The sequence below is a fragment of the Dryas octopetala genome, chromosome 8 (genome assembly GCF_963921425.1).
Source record: "Dryas octopetala chromosome 8, drDryOcto1.1, whole genome shotgun sequence".
NCBI classification, from domain to species: domain Eukaryota; kingdom Viridiplantae; phylum Streptophyta; class Magnoliopsida; order Rosales; family Rosaceae; genus Dryas; species Dryas octopetala.
Window position 1 is genome coordinate 20168667 of NC_141373.1, and position 6778 is coordinate 20175444.

The 6778-nt window shown below is 34.6% G+C and overlaps 1 long non-coding RNA gene across 1 annotated transcript; it reads right to left on the minus strand.

The window, feature by feature from the left end:
* Positions 1–4358: 4358 nt before the first annotated feature.
* On the minus strand, positions 4359–6778 carry LOC147277879 (uncharacterized). Its single transcript, XR_015124059.1, has 4 exons — positions 6355–6778; positions 5595–5651; positions 4969–5155; positions 4359–4624 (listed from the first exon to the last, which is right to left on the minus strand). It is a non-coding gene; the product is annotated as an uncharacterized LOC147277879 (long non-coding RNA).

Sequence of the window (6778 nt, forward strand, 5' to 3'; positions counted from 1 at the left end):
TTTATTACAAAATATTAAAAATTTCTTTCAATAATGGGAACATGCTAAAATATTTGAGTCACATAATATATCGTAATTCTAAATAATTATATTCATATGCTTGTATTTATTTTTAAATGCCAAGGATGTTTTATTCTTGTAACAATTTTTGAAGTAACTTTGCAACAAGAAAATTAGATCTTATTTATGCGAGTACAAATTAATTAATGGGTATAATTCCATTGTCGGTGACGAACTTTGGCTCTTTTTTCAAATTGGTCAACGAATTCTGAAAGTTAACAGTTTTGTCTACAAACATCACATGTTGTACTTGTATCCAATTAGGATAAAACGTAGCAGCCATCTAACGGAAGTGTTCATGTGCAAGATGTGCCTTGCACATGAGCATCTTTTTAAGGGTAGTTTAGTCCATTCCAATAAATTTTTTCCTAAAAAATAATACTTTTCCCTTAAATAAAAATAAAGAAACAAAAAAATGGGGTTTTTCAAAGCCCAAAATGAAAAAACTACACTACTAAAAAAATGCCATTACCGAAGAAATTTTCCGTCGAAAAATGCTTGACTGTCGATTTTCCCAATTGTCAACAGAAATGGCGTGGCTAAAAGTCATAAACCATCAATAATTATGAAAATATAGTGTTGTGAGAAAAATTATTAGCGATGGTTTTGATTCACCGTTGGTAATGATCATTTTTTCTAGTGATAAGGGTTTAAATTTCGATTTTGAGGGAGTCCGAAATTTTAACACTGATTCGACAAAATTTCGAAATATTTCGACGAAATTTTCGAAATTTCGCCGAAATTTCGAGCGAAATTTAGAACACCCTAACAACCAAATTTTTTTGAATTTCGTCGAAATTTCGCTCAAATTTCGTCGAAATTTAGCGAAATTTCAACACTTACCCAGAAACCCAGCCCAGCGAATCGCCGAATCCTCACGCACTGACGCCTTCGGCCTTCTCGATCTCACTCGATTTGCAGCGCGCGCCGCTCTCTCCTCTCTCCTCCGTCTTCTCCTTGGCTTGCTGGACTGGACTCATCTCTCTCTTCTCACTGATTCTGTTCTGTTCTCGGCTTCTCGAACTTCTCTGTCTTCTCACCAACTCCGGCCACCTCGAAGCATCCAGCCACCTAGCTCGAAGCCTCCGGCCACCTCTCAGCCTTCGGCCTCTCTCTCTCTTAAGTCTTAAGTTACTAAATTAATCTTTGGTTTCAAATTACAGAAGAATGTTAATCTTTATACCGTAGGTGAGAAAGAGATCTGCAGTGAGGAAGGGGGAGAGAACGTGAGAACTGAGAAGTGAAGACTTTGATTCGAGGGAGGACCGGAGGAGAGAATCTGAAAAGGATTGGTTTTTGAAGAGTTTTTGATTTAAGGGCATTTGAGTCTTTTTCTTCTCAATTTGGGCATTCCCAAAAGAAATGATGATTAATCAACTTAGAGACTTCCTCACCACACAAACTCTGTTATCCTATTAATTGTTAGAAAGAAATATTTGGACTCTAAGCCCTTCCTGACACCACATGTACCACTTGATCAATTTTAACAAAATTGATTAGTTTTGTTTAGATAAATTTGGTGATCATTATCTAGTGAGTCAGTGACAAATAACTAATTATTTTAAGAATTTCAATTAATATTACAATTTAACTTTAATATAAATTATTAGTGGTCCTTAACAGACTAGACATCAACTCATCAAGACAAATAAGGAGATTGGAGCCAAGGGCAATTCCGTCTCGTTCCCTAATTTTTCTTAAATACAGTATGTGATTTAAACCGAGAATATTTGAGATTTTTTTCTTTTAAATATTTAATGCAATTATGGTATACCCTTTCAGCCTTTCTTAAATGAGGAGGGTGGTCAAGAAAGTATTTTGGAGTGGTCATAATAGTAGCACTCAAATTTTTATGTGTCACACTAACACACACTATTAGCATAGTGTATAGACTAAACTAAATTATAATATGTGTAAATATGTAACACCAAGTCAATATATCACACAATATAATCGGTAAATAAATTGATGTTTTCATAAACAAATGAATGGTGGATAAAGACTGCAAAAATGAGAAAGTTATATGAGACTATTAACAATTGTAAGTATACTGTATATTATCAATTTATCACGGCTAAAGCAGTAAAGCCTAAATGGGTCCCAAATTTACAATTTACAATTTACTAATAATTCTAAATCTATTAGACAATTTACAATTATACAATTGATAAGCCTAAAGCAGTAATATAGAATTGTCAATTGGTAATATCAATATGATATGAAATTAGTAATTAGTAATAACTAATATGATATTAATTTCTTGGTGATATACTGATATGATGATATTGAAGACAGCGAAAATTTTGAACCTCCTAGAAACTCTATGTGGTATTGATTACTTTTGTAATTCATGTGGCAATATTGTAGTAAAAATAAAATTGAGGTGTTATTGAAGTAATTATTAATTAGTGAAGCATTTTTTTAACAGTATTTGCCTCCAGCGCACATTATATTCATCACATATCACATGAAACCTACCATATAATTTGGTTTTTTCAATGTTTTTTATCAATGTAGTAGATAATATGTTAAATAAACATATGGTAAGGTTTCATTCAAAATTTCCGTATTTTGATAGTAATTTCCGTCGTTTCCGTCGAATTTTTGTCGAAATTTAAAAATCTTCGAAATTTCCTCGAAACCCGAAATTTTATTCCTTGCTAGTGTGATACAATGATAACCGAGCCCACCTTAAAAAACCAGTCATAACCCAACCCACATTAATAAATAAATAAATAAAAAGGTGTTAGGCACGAATTCCACCGTACGTCGCTTTTGTTCTCTGTGTTTTACAATATATGTGATGCCCAAGAATTTTTGCCTTGATTTAATTTGAGCTTACAGTATTTTTCAAGAATTTATTTAAGGTCATTAGAATTTTATTTATTTATTTTTTTTTTACAAAATTAGGAAAAACACTTCTTGGTATTCTCAGATTTATTCGGTTAGACTTTTGTCATTGATTAATTGAAGTGGGACCTTGATTATGTAGTACTTGACAAAAAAAACCCAACGAGACCGAGTTTGCATTTTTTATTTTTACAACAGGATTAATTATAGTGAATTTTGGAAGCTAGATTGAATTATTGGAAATTAGAAAATTGTAGAATAATAGGTAAACAAGCATTTTTTCCAAACGTTTTTCGATTATTCGTAGAAAATGTGTAAATCATTGGAGGAATCGAGATCGTAGGAAAATAGTATTGAACACCACAGTTGTCATGGTGTCAACAGACTTTTCATCGGAAGACGGGATAATTTCCGATGAATTTCGGAAAAAAATAGAGAAAACACAAAAAATAATTAGAGAGTAAATTAGAAAATAGGAATCACGATCTTGACCGTCGACCGAATTCGATCAGACGGAGAAGTGTGTGTTAAGCAAAGGCTGGATAAATGTCAAGCTTAGGGATGGCTTGGACACATGTCAAGAGCGAAGCATTTTAAACTTGATAAACTTTAAATAACGTTAAATCAATTTCGGTGAAAACGTCAAATTAATAAATTTTCAAAAAAACTTCCAAAGTAATTTGGTAAAAGTTTTTGAAATTGCACAATCCAACTTCCTTTAGATCCTCTTTAAAACCAACATTAAATAAAAACTCAAATTTTTTTAGAGAAATTTGGATCAGGTCGTTATAAAATGTAATACTATTAAGTATGTGATTGTATTTACAGATTCATAATTTTTAGATTTACAATATATAATTAATATTGAAACAAGTAAAAATAATTATAGTAGATAATCCAAATCTATATACATATGTGGATAAGGTATATATAATTATTTTTTTGTTAGGTAGTTATAAGACTGTTAATTTAGACCACATTTTCATATTAATGTATCATATAAAACTATTTATGTTGAATCAGACCACATATTTTGTAAATTTGTAAAGTGAAAAGTTTCCCCATATATAATAATTATATATGGATATGTCTCATGCATGGCATGCCATGTAATCATGTATATGTATATATGACTTTGCTTGCGATGTATGTATGACTTTTTGCTTGCAATATATGTACTATTTTTTGCTTGCAATGTATGTATGACTTTGATAAGTGACAGCAAGTTTATGTTCTTACGCAGGTTTAGGGTTTCTTGCAGTCCAGGCCTACCTGTCTTCATTTACGTCCATTTAAGGAAACTTTGAGTAGATGGCAAAGGTACCCTCTTTTAGTTTTTTTAATGTCTATCTAGGAACATTGAGAATTACTTATTGGCAGGACTTCCACCCTGAAATCTCCTACGGGAATCCAAAATCAAGGAAAATCCTACCGAAAATTCGGCAGAACCTCCCCTGAAAATGGACTAACCCAAAAATTTCAAAACCTGTTAAAAAACACTTCTAAACAGCAACCACCTCTACCACAACCAAAAAGGGTCTCAGACCCAACAATTTCAAAGAAATCCAACTTAAAATTGTAGAGTGGTTATCAGAGCTGCTATTCTATTAAAAGGAATTTCTACAAAAAATTTAATGGCGCCTATAGGGTCCGAGTAGGAAGATGGATGCAAATGCCTCGACGTTATCGGCTCGATCTCCACCAAAGCTGCTCCCTGTGGGACAATTTAATATAAAAACAAGAAAAACTATGAGATAACTCAGTGAGTGGACAGTTTAATGAAAATGAAAACAAAAGTAAACTTTCTGTTTTAAGAAAATCCTTCATAACCACATTTAACTCAAGACCTCAAGTCGCTCTTTAAAAAACCCCCAGTTTAAAACATTTTCAGAACACGTCCAAATTTGTTTTCATAATTTAATAAACAAAACAGAAGCATAAACCATTTATCAAATAAAATTCAAACATTTTAAATTCTAACTAGTTTACGAATTTAAAATAAACGATCGCAATGAAACCGTATAATACATATATAATACAACGCACCAAGCCAGTTACCTGGAGAATCTGTCATACATGCGCAGAGCCGAAAATCTGTTATACGCATGCAGAGCCATAAATTCTGTCGTACGTGCACGCAGATCCAACCCCCAAAAGGTCAAGCATCACGACACACGGCCCAAATCCTATGTGTGTGCCGCAATGGGTCCCAAAGACCTATCTAATCTGATAACCTGGAAGGGTACTGAAGTGGGTGGTTTGAAAATCAATAACTCATAAACACATAATCCAAATCTCAAATCCTTTCATTTTTCTTCCAAAACTCTTCTTAACAAAACCAAACTCATCAAAAAACATTTCCTTAAATTGTAATATCCCATAACAAATATAACAAACATTGAGACAAAGAATATGAAATATAAACGATCTTTCCATAACCAAGTTGAAATTAAATACGCCATTCCAAAACATAGTACGTACTTTTAATGTAAATTCATATATGAAAGCACGCTAAAATATTTCTTGATCGTGAAATTTATGAAATCCAAGATAAGTGTATTTAGTTAATATAAATGATTAGCTGATAGACATTTAAAATTTAAAACTCAAAATGAATTCAAGTTAAGCCAAAGAAATTGAAACCACATAAAAACATAAATTATTAAAATTCAAGGTCCACTCACAGAGATAGCCTTAGCTTCGATCCTCCGTCGAATCGTTACGAGCCACGGTCGTCTCGCCTATAAAATAAACAACAAAAACAAAGATTAGTCTCGGTTCTACGACCTTTAAAGGGTGTGTGTGTGGAGCCTAACGTCCCACTCGACTTCGTTCCTACTCGATTGGTTTACGATCTACATGAATTGACCAACAACACTTCCACAATCCCCCTAAAGTTTCCGGCTCAACCTAAACACAATCACTATAACTAATATCGATAACCCACTCAACAAATTGTCATAAATACTCTAAAATTATGGAATATCAATGGGGGTTCGAAATCACAAAATTCGCTGCCCAAGATGGCTGTTTCAAGCCCATAATTTACCAAATATAGGAAAATTCTCAATCTTCATATACGTTCATATCTAACATCAAATTTTGGGATTCCCTACACAAGAGATTGTCCAAAACTACACCAAAATTTCCATAGGACTCAGCCAATCCTTAGTAGACCCGAAATGGGTTCCAACTTTGCAAATCAAACTTCCCAAAACTCTTTTTACTCAAAATTACCCTAAATTTCTGGTCCTAAACGATTATTAGGGTTCCTAGGAATGTAATTGTCCAAGAAAACATCAATAACAGCCCTCTAATTCGAAAACCCAAAGGGAACAAGAAATGAATTCAAATTTTCAAAAAAATTCAAATTTCTAATTATAAGATTTTAAACCACAAACATATAGGGAAATGGAAGCCCATAATGAGAGAAAGAAAGCCCACCTGAAATTTGAAGATTGAGGGTCGGAATTGGTCGGAATCCAGTGAGGAAGGTGCGGCGGGACTGGGCGTTTTCTGCTGGTTTCTGCGTGCGAGGAGAATGGCCGGAGAGGAGGAAGAGTCTGCGAAGTCGGCGTCGGCGAGGGGAGCTCGTCGGTGGTCTGGGTTGGTCGGGAGGTGGCCAGCGGCGTGGGTTTTTGGTGGCTGGGTGTGTGCGCACAGAGAAAAGGGGGAGAGAGAGAGAACTCGAGGAAAGAGAGAATGAGAGAGAGTGAGCTCAGGAGTGGTCGGCGCCTGGGGGGGATCACGCCAGTGAGGCCGGGTCGGCGAGGGGTGGTCGACGATGAGCTGGGTTGTGGGTGCAGGGGAAGGGGTGCGGGAGTGGTTGTAGGGGAGGAGAAAAACAGGGAGAGAGAGAGTGCGGAGA